The 14007-nt window shown below is 40.7% G+C and overlaps 2 protein-coding genes, 15 non-coding genes and 3 pseudogenes across 16 annotated transcripts in view; all 20 read left to right on the top strand.

Annotated features, from left to right (window-relative positions):
- Positions 1-14007, top strand: part of LOC120332866 (FGFR1 oncogene partner 2 homolog) — a 424145-nt gene that overhangs the window by 92856 nt on the left and 317282 nt on the right.
- The window catches only part of LOC120329781 (FGFR1 oncogene partner 2 homolog), a 443159-nt gene that overhangs the window by 175317 nt on the left and 253835 nt on the right, over positions 1-14007 (top strand). The gene's annotated exons all lie outside the window — the stretch shown is intronic.
- Positions 380-542, top strand: LOC144424020 (U1 spliceosomal RNA). Its single transcript, XR_013476385.1, has one exon. It is a non-coding gene; the product is annotated as a U1 spliceosomal RNA (small nuclear RNA).
- LOC144423998 (U1 spliceosomal RNA) lies at positions 1550-1712 on the top strand. The gene has a single exon (XR_013476362.1). It is a non-coding gene; the product is annotated as a U1 spliceosomal RNA (small nuclear RNA).
- LOC144423552 (U1 spliceosomal RNA) lies at positions 2313-2460 on the top strand (annotated as a pseudogene).
- On the top strand, positions 3050-3212 carry LOC144423700 (U1 spliceosomal RNA). Its single transcript, XR_013476162.1, has one exon. It is a non-coding gene; the product is annotated as a U1 spliceosomal RNA (small nuclear RNA).
- LOC144423551 (U1 spliceosomal RNA) lies at positions 3813-3960 on the top strand (annotated as a pseudogene).
- LOC144423122 (U1 spliceosomal RNA) lies at positions 4550-4712 on the top strand. Its single transcript, XR_013475616.1, has one exon. It is a non-coding gene; the product is annotated as a U1 spliceosomal RNA (small nuclear RNA).
- On the top strand, positions 5302-5464 carry LOC144423121 (U1 spliceosomal RNA). The gene has a single exon (XR_013475615.1). It is a non-coding gene; the product is annotated as a U1 spliceosomal RNA (small nuclear RNA).
- LOC144424225 (U1 spliceosomal RNA) lies at positions 6053-6215 on the top strand. The gene has a single exon (XR_013476589.1). It is a non-coding gene; the product is annotated as a U1 spliceosomal RNA (small nuclear RNA).
- On the top strand, positions 6816-6978 carry LOC144423997 (U1 spliceosomal RNA). Its single transcript, XR_013476361.1, has one exon. It is a non-coding gene; the product is annotated as a U1 spliceosomal RNA (small nuclear RNA).
- LOC144423996 (U1 spliceosomal RNA) lies at positions 7567-7729 on the top strand. The gene has a single exon (XR_013476360.1). It is a non-coding gene; the product is annotated as a U1 spliceosomal RNA (small nuclear RNA).
- Positions 8331-8493, top strand: LOC144423699 (U1 spliceosomal RNA). The gene has a single exon (XR_013476161.1). It is a non-coding gene; the product is annotated as a U1 spliceosomal RNA (small nuclear RNA).
- LOC144423549 (U1 spliceosomal RNA) lies at positions 9094-9241 on the top strand (annotated as a pseudogene).
- Positions 9831-9993, top strand: LOC144423120 (U1 spliceosomal RNA). Its single transcript, XR_013475614.1, has one exon. It is a non-coding gene; the product is annotated as a U1 spliceosomal RNA (small nuclear RNA).
- Positions 10582-10744, top strand: LOC144424224 (U1 spliceosomal RNA). Its single transcript, XR_013476588.1, has one exon. It is a non-coding gene; the product is annotated as a U1 spliceosomal RNA (small nuclear RNA).
- On the top strand, positions 11345-11507 carry LOC144423995 (U1 spliceosomal RNA). The gene has a single exon (XR_013476359.1). It is a non-coding gene; the product is annotated as a U1 spliceosomal RNA (small nuclear RNA).
- On the top strand, positions 12096-12258 carry LOC144424218 (U1 spliceosomal RNA). The gene has a single exon (XR_013476582.1). It is a non-coding gene; the product is annotated as a U1 spliceosomal RNA (small nuclear RNA).
- Positions 12859-13021, top strand: LOC144423994 (U1 spliceosomal RNA). The gene has a single exon (XR_013476358.1). It is a non-coding gene; the product is annotated as a U1 spliceosomal RNA (small nuclear RNA).
- Positions 13610-13772, top strand: LOC144424217 (U1 spliceosomal RNA). The gene has a single exon (XR_013476581.1). It is a non-coding gene; the product is annotated as a U1 spliceosomal RNA (small nuclear RNA).

The following is a 14007-nucleotide window of genomic DNA, read 5'->3' as shown; positions in this document are numbered from 1 at the left end:
ATTCCTTGTTTGCAGTTTCACATTCAGATTGTGTTGCCGTTGATTGAGCAATAGAATGAGCGCCAAGATTCGGAAATATCATTATCCCCTGTTTAAGGTACGTATCGTAGCTGCGGCTCTTTGTTTATAGTTTAATATTCCACCCCCTGGTCCTTGCTATTTTTTGTAAAGTTGTTCAACTTCACTCTGCCATCGGATGGCAAAGAACTCGCGATGTATCACATAAAAGAGTGAACGCAATGAATCGTATTCCACGTTACCCACAGACGAATCAATTAAAATTGCAACTTTTGCACATATCGTTTTTAATGTTGAGAAGTTCTTCTCAACATTTAGCATAGAACATTCATTCATGATGCGTAACCAATCGTCACAAATCATACTTACCTGACGAGGCAGTCAACCGCGATCACGAAGGCGGTTCTGCCTAGGCGAGGTTTAGTCATTGCACCCAGACTAAATTGACCCTAGCGATTATCCCAAATGTGGATAACTCGGTTGTGTAATTTCTGCTAGTGGGGACTGCGTTCGCGCTATCCCTTTTATATATTTGCCCACTACCAATATCCTGTTGGCTTACGAGTTAAGTCAATGAGCGGCCACGTTGCTTTCATTAGTTGTGGCCGTATTGATCCTCGTTTGGGTGTGTTATCTTTCTCATGACCAATCTTACAATCCATTTATTGATATTAGTCCATGACATGCCTTGCCATTATCCAAGTTATCCCTTTATCCAACCGTCTCTAGACTGATTCCTTGTTTGCAGTTTCACATTCAGATTGTGTTGCCATTGATTGAGCAATAGAATGAGCGCCAAGATTCGGAAATATCATTATTCCCTGTTTAAGGTACGTATCGTAGCTGCGGCTCTTTGTTTATAGTTTAATATTCCACCCCCTGGTCTGTGGATAACTCGGTCGTGTAATTTCTGCTAGTGGGGACTGCGTTCGCGCTATCCCTTTTATATATTTGCTCACTACCAATATCCTGTTGGCTTACGAGTTAAGTCAATGAGCGGCCACGTTGCTTTCATTAGTTGTGGCCGTATTGATCCTCGTTTGGATGTGTTATATTTCTCATGACCAATCTTACAATCCATTTATTGATATTAGTCCATGACATGCCTTGCCATTATCCAAGTTATCCCTTTATCCAACCGTCTCTAGATTGATTCCTTGTTTGCAGTTTCACATTCAGATTGTGTTGCCATTGATTGAGCAATAGAATGAGCGCCAAGATTCGGAAATATCATTATTCCCTGTTTAAGCTACCTATCGTAGCTGCGGCTCATTGTTTATAGTTTAATATTCCACCCCCTGGTCCTTGCTATTTTTTGTAAAGTTGTTCAACTTCACTCTGCCATCGGATGACAAAGAACTCGCGATGTATCACATAAAAGAGTGAACGCAATGAATCGTATTCCACGTTACCCACAGACGAATCAATTAAAATTGCAACTTTTGCACATATCGTTTTTAATGTTGAGAAGTTCTTCTCAACACTTAGCATAGAACATTCATTCATGATGCGTAACCAATCGTCACAAATCATACTTACCTGACGAGGCAGTCAACCGCGATCACAAAGGCGGTTCTGCCTAGGCGAGGTTTAGTCATTGCACCCAGACTAAATTGACCCTAGCGATTATCCCAAATGTGGATAACTCGGTCGTGTAATTTCTGCTAGTGGGGACTGCGTTCGCGCTATCCCTTTTATATATTTGCTCACTACCAATATCCTGTTGGCTTACGAGTTAAGTCAATGAGCGGCCACGATGCTTTCATTAGTTGTGGCCGTACTGATCCTCGTTTGGGTGTGTTAAATTTCTCATGACCAATCTTACAATCCATTTATTAATTTATTTATTGATATTAGTCCATGACATGCTTTGCCATTATCCAAGTTAGCCCTTCATCCAACCGTCTCTGGATTGATTCCTTGTTTGCAGTTTCACATTCAGATTGTGTTGCCATTGATCGAGCAATAGAATGAGCGCCAAGATTCGGAAATATCATTATTCCCTGTTTAAGGTACGTATCGTAGCTGCGGCTCTTTGTTTATAGTTTAATATTCCACCCCCTGGTCCTTGCTATTTTTTGTAAAGTTTTTCAACTTCACTCTGTCATCGGATGACAAAGAACTCGCGATGTATCACATAAAAGAGTGAACGCAATGAATCGTATTCCACGTTACCCACAGACGAATCAATTAAAATTGCAACTTTTGCACATATCGTTTTTAATGTTGAGAAGTTCTTCTCAACACTTAGCATAGAACATTCATTCATGATGCGTAACCAATCGTCACAAATCATACTTACCTGACGAGGCAGTCAACCGCGATCACTAGGCGAGGTTTAGTCATTGCACCCAGACTAAATTGACCCTAGCGATTATCCCAAATGTGGATAACTCGGTCGTGTAATTTCTGCTAGTGGGGAATGCGTTCGCGCTATCCCTTTTATATATTTGCTCACTACCAATATCCTGTTGGCTTACGAGTTAAGTCAATGAGCGGCCACGTTGCTTTCATTAGTTGTGGCCGTATTGATCCTCGTTTGGGTGTGTTATATTTCTCATGACCAATCTTACAATCCATTTATTGATATTAGTCCATGACATGCCTTGCCATTATCCAAGTTATCCCTTTATCCAACCGTCTCTAGATTGATTCCTTGTTTGCAGTTTCACATTCAGATTGTGTTGCCATTGATTGGGCAATAGAATGAGCGCCAAGATTTGGAAATATCATTGTTTGCTGTCCAAGGTACGTATTGGGGCTGTGGCTCTTTGTTTATAGTTTAGTATTTCAAACCCTGGCTCTTTGCTATTTCTTGTAAAGTTGTTCAGCTTCATTCTGCATCGGATGGCAAAGAACTGGCAATGTGTCACATAAAAGATTTGAACGCAATGAATCGTATTCTACGTTCCTGACAGACGAATCAAATAAAATTGCAACTTTTGCACATATCGTTTTCATTGTTGAGAACTTCTTCTCAACATTTAGCATAGAACATTCATTCATGATGCGTAACCAATCGTCACAAATCATACTTACCTGACGAGGCAGTCAACCGCGATCACGAAGGCGGTTCTGCCTAGGCGAGGTTTAGTCATTGCACCCAGACTAAATTGACCCTAGCGATTATCCCAAATGTGGATAACTCGGTCGTGTAATTTCTGCTAGTGGGGACTGCGTTCGCGCTATCCCTTTCATATATTTGCTCACTACCAATATCCTGTTGGCTTACGAGTTAAGTCAATGAGCGGCCACGATGCTTTCATTAGTTGTGGCCGTATTGATCCTCGTTTGGGTGTGTTAAATTTCTCATGACCAATCTTACAATCCATTTATTAATTTATTTATTGATATTAGTCCATGACATGCCTTGCCATTATCCAAGTTAGCCCTTCATCCAACCGTCTCTAGATTGATTCCTTGTTTGCAGTTTCACATTCAGATTGTGTTGCCATTGATTGAGCAATAGAATGAGCGCCAAGATTCGGAAATATCATTATTCCCTGTTTAAGGTACGTATCGTAGCTGCGGCTCTTTGTTTATAGTTTAATATTCCACCCCCTGGTCCTTGCTATTTTTTGCAAAGTTTTTCAACTTCACTCTGTCATCGGATGGCAAAGAACTCGCGATGTATCACATAAAAGAGTGAACGCAATGAATCGTATTCCACGTTACCCACAGACGAATCAATTAAAATTGCAACTTTTGCACATATCGTTTTTAATGTTGAGAAGTTCTTCTCAACACTTAGCATAGAACATTCATTCATGATGCGTAACCAATCGTCACAAATCATACTTACCTGACGAGGCAGTCAACCGCGATCACTAGGAGAGGTTTAGTCATTGCACCCAGACTAAATTGACCCTAGCGATTATCCCAAATGTGGATAACTCGGTCGTGTAATTTCTGCTAGTGGGGACTGCGTTCGCGCTATCCCTTTTATATATTTGCTCACTACCAATATCCTGTTGGCTTAGGAGTTAAGTCAATGAGCGGCCACGTTGCTTTCATTAGTTGTGGCCGTATTGATCCTCGTTTGGGTGTGTTATATTTCTCATGACCAATCTTACAATTCATTTATTGATATTAGTCCATGACATGCCTTGCTATTATCCAAGTTATCCCTTTATCCAACCGTCTCTAGATTGATTCCTTGTTTACAGTTTCACATTCAGATTGTGTTGCCATTGAGTGGGCAATAGAATGAGCGCCAAGATTTGGAAATATCATTGTTTGCTGTCCAAGGTACGTATTGGGGCTGTGGCTCTTTGTTTATAGTTTAGTATTTCAAACCCTGGCTCTTTGCTATTTCTTGTAAAGTTGTTCAGCTTCATTCTGCATCGGATGGCAAAAAACTGGCAATGTGTCACATGAAAGATTTGAACGCAATGAATCGTATTCTACGTTCCTGACAGACGAATCAATTAAAATTGCAACTTTTGCACATATCGTTTTTATTGTTGAGAACTTCTTCTCAACATTTAGCATAGAACATTCATTCATGATGCGTAACCAATCGTCACAAATCATACTTACCTGACGAGGCAGTCAACCGCGATCACGAAGGCGGTTCTGCCTAGGCGAGGTTTAGTCATTGCACCCAGACTAAATTGACCCTAGCGATTATCCCAAATGTGTATAACTCGGTCGTGTAATTTCTGCTAGTGGGGACTGCGTTCGCGCTATCCCTTTTATATATTTGCTCACTACCAATATCCTGTTGGCTTACGAGTTAAGTCAATGAGCGGCCACGTTGCTTTCATTAGTTGTGGCCGTATTGATCCTCGTTTGGGTGTGTTATCTTTCTCATGACCAATCTTACAATCCATTTATTGATATTAGTCCATGACATGCCTTGCCATTATCCAAGTTATCCCTTTATCCAACCGTCTCTAGATTGATTCCTTGTTTACAGTTTCACATTCAGATTGTGTTGCCATTGAGTGGGCAATAGAATGAGCGCCAAGATTTGGAAATATCATTGTTTGCTGTCCAAGGTACGTATTGGGGCTGTGGCTCTTTGTTTATAGTTTAGTATTTCAAACCCTGGCTCTTTGCTATTTCTTGTAAAGTTGTTCAGCTTCATTCTGCATCGGATGGCAAAAAACTGGCAATGTGTCACATGAAAGATTTGAACGCAATGAATCGTATTCTACGTTCCTGACAGACGAATCAATTAAAATTGCAACTTTTGCACATATCGTTTTTATTGTTGAGAACTTCTTCTCAACATTTAGCATAGAACATTCATTCATGATGCGTAACCAATCGTCACAAATCATACTTACCTGACGAGGCAGTCAACCGCGATCACGAAGGCGGTTCTGCCTAGGCGAGGTTTAGTCATTGCACCCAGACTAAATTGACCCTAGCGATTATCCCAAATGTGTATAACTCGGTCGTGTAATTTCTGCTAGTGGGGACTGCGTTCGCGCTATCCCTTTTATATATTTGCTCACTACCAATATCCTGTTGGCTTACGAGTTAAGTCAATGAGCGGCCACGTTGCTTTCATTAGTTGTGGCCGTATTGATCCTCGTTTGGGTGTGTTATCTTTCTCATGACCAATCTTACAATCCATTTATTGATATTAGTCCATGACATGCCTTGCCATTATCCAAGTTATCCCTTTATCCAACCGTCTCTAGATTGATTCCTTGTTTGCAGTTTCACATTCAGATTGTGTTGCCATTGATTGAGCAATAGAATGAGCGCCAAGATTCGGAAATATCATTATTCCCTGTTTAAGCTACCTATCGTAGCTGCGGCTCATTGTTTATAGTTTAATATTCCACCCCCTGGTCCTTGCTATTTCTTGTAAAGTTGTTCAACTTCACTCTGCCATCGGATGGCAAAGAACTCGCGATGTATCACATAAAAGAGTGAACGCAATGAATCGTATTCCACGTTACCCACAGACGAATCAATTAAAATTGCAACTTTTGCACATATCGTTTTTAATGTTGAGAAGTTCTTCTCAACACTTAGCATAGAACATTCATTCATGATGCGTAACCAATCGTCACAAATCATACTTACCTGACGAGGCAGTCAACCGCGATCACAAAGGCGGTTCTGCCTAGGCGAGGTTTAGTCAATGCACCCAGACTAAATTGACCCTAGCGATTATCCCAAATGTGGATAACTCGGTCGTGTAATTTCTGCTAGTGGGGACTGCGTTCGCGCTATCCCTTTTATATATTTGCTCACTACCAATATCCTGTTGGCTTACGAGTTAAGTCAATGAGCGGCCACGATGCTTTCATTAGTTGTGGCCGTATTGATCCTCGTTTGGGTGTGTTAAATTTCTCATGACCAATCTTACAATCCATTTATTAATTTATTTATTGATATTAGTCCATGACATGCCTTGCCATTATCCAAGTTAGCCCTTTATCCAACTGTCTCTAGATTGATTCCTTGTTTGCAGTTTCACATTCAGATTGTGTTGCCATTGATTGAGCAATAGAATGAGCGCCAAGATTCGGAAATATCATTATTCCCTGTTTAAGGTACGTATAGTAGCTGCGGCTCTTTGTTTATAGTTTAATATTCCACCCCCTGGTCCTTGCTATTTTTTGTAAAGTTGTTCAACTTCACTCTGTCATCGGATGGCAAAGAACTCGCGATGTATCACATAAAAGAGTGAACGCAATGAATCGTATTCCACGTTACCCACAGACGAATCAATTAAAATTGCAACTTTTGCACATATCGTTTTTAATGTTGAGAAGTTCTTCTCAACACTTAGCATAGAACATTCATTCATGATGCGTAACCAATCGTCACAAATCATACTTACCTGACGAGGCAGTCAACCGCGATCACAAAGGCGGTTCTGCCTAGGCGAGGTTTAGTCATTGCACCCAGACTAAATTGACCCTAGCGATTATCCCAAATGTGGATAACTCGGTCGTGTAATTTCTGCTAGTGGGGACTGCGTTCGCGCTATCCCTTTTATATATTTGCTCACTACCAATATCCTGTTGGCTTACGAGTTAAGTCAATGAGCGGCCACGTTGCTTTCATTAGTTGTGGCCGTATTGATCCTCGTTTGGGTGTGTTATCTTTCTCATGACCAATCTTATAATCCATTTATTGATATTAGTCCATGACATGCCTTGCCATTATCCAAGTTAGCCCTTTATCCAACCGTCTCTAGATTGATTCCTTGTTTGCAGTTTCACATTCAGATTGTGTTGCCATTGATTGAGCAATAGAATGAGCGCCAAGATTCGGAAATATCATTATTCCCTGTTTAAGGTACGTATCGTAGCTGCGGCTCTTTGTTTATAGTTTAATATTCCACCCCCTGGTCCTTGCTATTTTTTGTAAAGTTGTTCAACTTCACTCTGTCATTGGATGGCAAAGAACTCGCGATGTATCACATAAAAGAGTGAACGCAATGAATCGTATTCCACGTTACCCACAGACGAATCAATTAAAATTGCAACTTTTGCACATATCGTTTTTAATGTTGAGAAGTTCTTCTCAACACTTAGCATAGAACATTCATTCATGATGCGTAACCAATCGTCACAAATCATACTTACCTGACGAGGCAGTCAACCGCGATCACAAAGGCGGTTCTGCCTAGGCGAGGTTTAGTCATTGCACCCAGACTAAATTGACCCTAGCGATTATCCCAAATGTGGATAACTCGGTCGTGTAATTTCTGCTAGTGGGGACTGCGTTCGCGCTATCCCTTTTATATATTTGCTCACTACCAATATCCTGTTGGCTTACGAGTTAAGTCAATGAGCGGCCACGATGCTTTCATTAGTTGTGGCCGTATTGATCCTCGTTTGGGTGTGTTAAATTTCTCATGACCAATCTTACAATCCATTTATTAATTTATTTATTGATATTAGTCCATGACATGCCTTGCCATTATCCAAGTTATCCCTTTATCCAACCGTCTCTAGATTGATTCCTTGTTTGCAGTTTCACATTCAGATTGTGTTGCCATTGATTGGGCAATAGAATGAGCGCCAAGATTTGGAAATATCATTGTTTGCTGTCCAAGGTACGTATTGGGGCTGTGGCTCTTTGTTTATAGTTTAGTATTTCAAACCCTGGCTCTTTGCTATTTCTTGTAAAGTTGTTCAGCTTCATTCTGCATCGGATGGCAAAGAACTGGCAATGTGTCACATAAAAGATTTGAACGCAATGAATCGTATTCTACGTTCCTGACAGACGAATCAATTAAAATTGCAACTTTTGCACATATCGTTTTCATTGTTGAGAACTTCTTCTCAACATTTAGCATAGAACATTCATTCATGATGCGTAACCAATCGTCACAAATCATACTTACCTGACGAGGCAGTCAACCGCGATCACGAAGGCGGTTCTGCCTAGGCGAGGTTTAGTCATTGCACCCAGACTAAATTGACCCTAGCGATTATCCCAAATGTGGATAACTCGGTCGTGTAATTTCTGCTAGTGGGGACTGCGTTCGCGCTATCCCTTTCATATATTTGCTCACTACCAATATCCTGTTGGCTTACGAGTTAAGTCAATGAGCGGCCACGATGCTTTCATTAGTTGTGGCCGTATTGATCCTCGTTTGGGTGTGTTAAATTTCTCATGACCAATCTTACAATCCATTTATTAATTTATTTATTGATATTAGTCCATGACATGCCTTGCCATTATCCAAGTTAGCCCTTCATCCAACCGTCTCTAGATTGATTCCTTGTTTGCAGTTTCACATTCAGATTGTGTTGCCATTGATTGAGCAATAGAATGAGCGCCAAGATTCGGAAATATCATTATTCCCTGTTTAAGGTACGTATCGTAGCTGCGGCTCTTTGTTTATAGTTTAATATTCCACCCCCTGGTCCTTGCTATTTTTTGCAAAGTTTTTCAACTTCACTCTGTCATCGGATGGCAAAGAACTCGCGATGTATCACATAAAAGAGTGAACGCAATGAATCGTATTCCACGTTACCCACAGACGAATCAATTAAAATTGCAACTTTTGCACATATCGTTTTTAATGTTGAGAAGTTCTTCTCAACACTTAGCATAGAACATTCATTCATGATGCGTAACCAATCGTCACAAATCATACTTACCTGACGAGGCAGTCAACCGCGATCACTAGGAGAGGTTTAGTCATTGCACCCAGACTAAATTGACCCTAGCGATTATCCCAAATGTGGATAACTCGGTCGTGTAATTTCTGCTAGTGGGGACTGCGTTCGCGCTATCCCTTTTATATATTTGCTCACTACCAATATCCTGTTGGCTTAGGAGTTAAGTCAATGAGCGGCCACGTTGCTTTCATTAGTTGTGGCCGTATTGATCCTCGTTTGGGTGTGTTATATTTCTCATGACCAATCTTACAATTCATTTATTGATATTAGTCCATGACATGCCTTGCTATTATCCAAGTTATCCCTTTATCCAACCGTCTCTAGATTGATTCCTTGTTTACAGTTTCACATTCAGATTGTGTTGCCATTGAGTGGGCAATAGAATGAGCGCCAAGATTTGGAAATATCATTGTTTGCTGTCCAAGGTACGTATTGGGGCTGTGGCTCTTTGTTTATAGTTTAGTATTTCAAACCCTGGCTCTTTGCTATTTCTTGTAAAGTTGTTCAGCTTCATTCTGCATCGGATGGCAAAAAACTGGCAATGTGTCACATGAAAGATTTGAACGCAATGAATCGTATTCTACGTTCCTGACAGACGAATCAATTAAAATTGCAACTTTTGCACATATCGTTTTTATTGTTGAGAACTTCTTCTCAACATTTAGCATAGAACATTCATTCATGATGCGTAACCAATCGTCACAAATCATACTTACCTGACGAGGCAGTCAACCGCGATCACGAAGGCGGTTCTGCCTAGGCGAGGTTTAGTCATTGCACCCAGACTAAATTGACCCTAGCGATTATCCCAAATGTGTATAACTCGGTCGTGTAATTTCTGCTAGTGGGGACTGCGTTCGCGCTATCCCTTTTATATATTTGCTCACTACCAATATCCTGTTGGCTTACGAGTTAAGTCAATGAGCGGCCACGTTGCTTTCATTAGTTGTGGCCGTATTGATCCTCGTTTGGGTGTGTTATCTTTCTCATGACCAATCTTACAATCCATTTATTGATATTAGTCCATGACATGCCTTGCCATTATCCAAGTTATCCCTTTATCCAACCGTCTCTAGATTGATTCCTTGTTTGCAGTTTCACATTCAGATTGTGTTGCCATTGATTGAGCAATAGAATGAGCGCCAAGATTCGGAAATATCATTATTCCCTGTTTAAGCTACCTATCGTAGCTGCGGCTCATTGTTTATAGTTTAATATTCCACCCCCTGGTCCTTGCTATTTCTTGTAAAGTTGTTCAACTTCACTCTGCCATCGGATGGCAAAGAACTCGCGATGTATCACATAAAAGAGTGAACGCAATGAATCGTATTCCACGTTACCCACAGACGAATCAATTAAAATTGCAACTTTTGCACATATCGTTTTTAATGTTGAGAAGTTCTTCTCAACACTTAGCATAGAACATTCATTCATGATGCGTAACCAATCGTCACAAATCATACTTACCTGACGAGGCAGTCAACCGCGATCACAAAGGCGGTTCTGCCTAGGCGAGGTTTAGTCAATGCACCCAGACTAAATTGACCCTAGCGATTATCCCAAATGTGGATAACTCGGTCGTGTAATTTCTGCTAGTGGGGACTGCGTTCGCGCTATCCCTTTTATATATTTGCTCACTACCAATATCCTGTTGGCTTACGAGTTAAGTCAATGAGCGGCCACGATGCTTTCATTAGTTGTGGCCGTATTGATCCTCGTTTGGGTGTGTTAAATTTCTCATGACCAATCTTACAATCCATTTATTAATTTATTTATTGATATTAGTCCATGACATGCCTTGCCATTATCCAAGTTAGCCCTTTATCCAACCGTCTCTAGATTGATTCCTTGTTTGCAGTTTCACATTCAGATTGTGTTGCCATTGATTGAGCAATAGAATGAGCGCCAAGATTCGGAAATATCATTATTCCCTGTTTAAGGTACGTATAGTAGCTGCGGCTCTTTGTTTATAGTTTAATATTCCACCCCCTGGTCCTTGCTATTTTTTGTAAAGTTGTTCAACTTCACTCTGTCATCGGATGGCAAAGAACTCGCGATGTATCACATAAAAGAGTGAACGCAATGAATCGTATTCCACGTTACCCACAGACGAATCAATTAAAATTGCAACTTTTGCACATATCGTTTTTAATGTTGAGAAGTTCTTCTCAACACTTAGCATAGAACATTCATTCATGATGCGTAACCAATCGTCACAAATCATACTTACCTGACGAGGCAGTCAACCGCGATCACAAAGGCGGTTCTGCCTAGGCGAGGTTTAGTCATTGCACCCAGACTAAATTGACCCTAGCGATTATCCCAAATGTGGATAACTCGGTCGTGTAATTTCTGCTAGTGGGGACTGCGTTCGCGCTATCCCTTTTATATATTTGCTCACTACCAATATCCTGTTGGCTTACGAGTTAAGTCAATGAGCGGCCACGTTGCTTTCATTAGTTGTGGCCGTATTGATCCTCGTTTGGGTGTGTTATCTTTCTCATGACCAATCTTATAATCCATTTATTGATATTAGTCCATGACATGCCTTGCCATTATCCAAGTTATCCCTTTATCCAACCGTCTCTAGATTGATTCCTTGTTTGCAGTTTCACATTCAGATTGTGTTGCCATTGATTGAGCAATAGAATGAGCGCCAAGATTCGGAAATATCATTATTCCCTGTTTAAGCTACCTATCGTAGCTGCGGCTCATTGTTTATAGTTTAATATTCCACCCCCTGGTCCTTGCTATTTTTTGTAAAGTTGTTCAACTTCACTCTGCCATCGGATGACAAAGAACTCGCGATGTATCACATAAAAGAGTGAACGCAATGAATCGTATTCCACGTTACCCACAGACGAATCAATTAAAATTGCAACTTTTGCACATATCGTTTTTAATTTTGAGAACTTCTTCTCAACACTTAGCATAGAACATTCATTCATGGTGCGTAACCAATCGTCACAAATCATACTTACCTGACGAGGCAGTCAACCGCGATCACAAAGGCGGTTCTGCCTAGGCGAGGTTTAGTCATTGCACCCAGTCTAAATTGACCCTAGCGATTATCCCAAATGTGGATAACTCGGTCGTGTAATTTCTGCTAGTGGGGACTGCGTTCGCGCTATCCCTTTTATATATTTGCTCACTACCTATATCCTGTTGGCTTACGAGTTAAGTCAATGAGCGGCCACGATGCTTTCATTAGTTGTGGCCGTATTGATCCTCGTTTGGGTGTGTTAAATTTCTCATGACCAATCTTACAATCCATTTATTAATTTATTTATTGATATTAGTCCATGACATGCCTTGCCATTATCCAAGTTAGCCCTTTATCCAACCGTCTCTAGATTGATTCCTTGTTTGCAGTTTCACATTCAGATTGTGTTGCCATTGATTGAGCAATAGAATGAGCGCCAAGATTCGGAAATATCATTATTCCCTGTTTAAGGTACGTATCGTAGCTGCGGCTCTTTGTTTATAGTTTAATATTCCACCCCCTGGTCCTTGCTATTATTTGTAAAGTTGTTCAACTTCACTCTGTCATCGGATGGCAAAGAACTCGCGATGTATCACATAAAAGAGTGAACGCAATGAATCGTATTCCACGTTACCCACAGACGAATCAATTAAAATTGCAACTTTTGCACATATCGTTTTTAATGTTGAGAAGTTCTTCTCAACACTTAGCATAGAACATTCATTCATGATGCGTAACCAATCGTCACAAATCATACTTACCTGACGAGGCAGTCAACCGCGATCACAAAGGCGGTTCTGCCTAGGCGAGGTTTAGTCATTGCACCCAGACTAAATTGACCCTAGCGATTATCCCAAATGTGGATAACTCGGTCGTGTAATTTCTGCTAGTGGGGACTGCGTTCGCGCTATCCCTTTTATATATTTGCTCACTACCAATATCCTGTTGGCTTACGAGTTAAGTCAATGAGCGGCCACGTTGCTTTCATTAGTTGTGGCCGTATTGATCCTCGTTTGGGTGTGTTATCTTTCTCATGACCAATCTTATAATCCATTTATTGATATTAGTCCATGACATGCCTTGCCATTATCCAAGTTATCCCTTTATCCAACCGTCTCTAGATTGATTCCTTGTTTGCAGTTTCACATTCAGATTGTGTTGCCATTGATTGAGCAATAGAATGAGCGCCAAGATTCGGAAATATCATTATTCCCTGTTTAAGCTACCTATCGTAGCTGCGGCTCATTGTTTATAGTTTAATATTCCACCCCCTGGTCCTTGCTATTTTTTGTAAAGTTGTTCAACTTCACTCTGCCATCGGATGACAAAGAACTCGCGATGTATCACATAAAAGAGTGAACGCAATGAATCGTATTCCACGTTACCCACAGACGAATCAATTAAAATTGCAACTTTTGCACATATCGTTTTTAATTTTGAGAAGTTCTTCTCAACACTTAGCATAGAACATTCATTCATGGTGCGTAACCAATCGTCACAAATCATACTTACCTGACGAGGCAGTCAACCGCGATCACAAAGGCGGTTCTGCCTAGGCGAGGTTTAGTCATTGCACCCAGTCTAAATTGACCCTAGCGATTATCCCAAATGTGGATAACTCGGTCGTGTAATTTCTGCTAGTGGGGACTGCGTTCGCGCTATCCCTTTTATATATTTGCTCACTACCAATATCCTGTTGGCTTACGAGTTAAGTCAATGAGCGGCCACGATGCTTTCATTAGTTGTGGCCGTATTGATCCTCGTTTGGGTGTGTTAAATTTCTCATGACCAATCTTACAATCCATTTATTAATTTATTTATTGATATTAGTCCATGACATGCCTTGCCATTATCCAAGTTAGCCCTTTATCCAACCGTCTCTAGATTGATTCCTTGTTTGCA

The sequence above is a fragment of the Styela clava genome, chromosome 5, assembly GCF_964204865.1.
Source record: "Styela clava chromosome 5, kaStyClav1.hap1.2, whole genome shotgun sequence".
Classification (NCBI taxonomy): Eukaryota; Metazoa; Chordata; class Ascidiacea; order Stolidobranchia; family Styelidae; genus Styela; species Styela clava.
The sequence above is the reverse complement of the archived record's forward strand: the minus strand, read 5'-3'. Positions and strand labels throughout refer to the sequence as shown.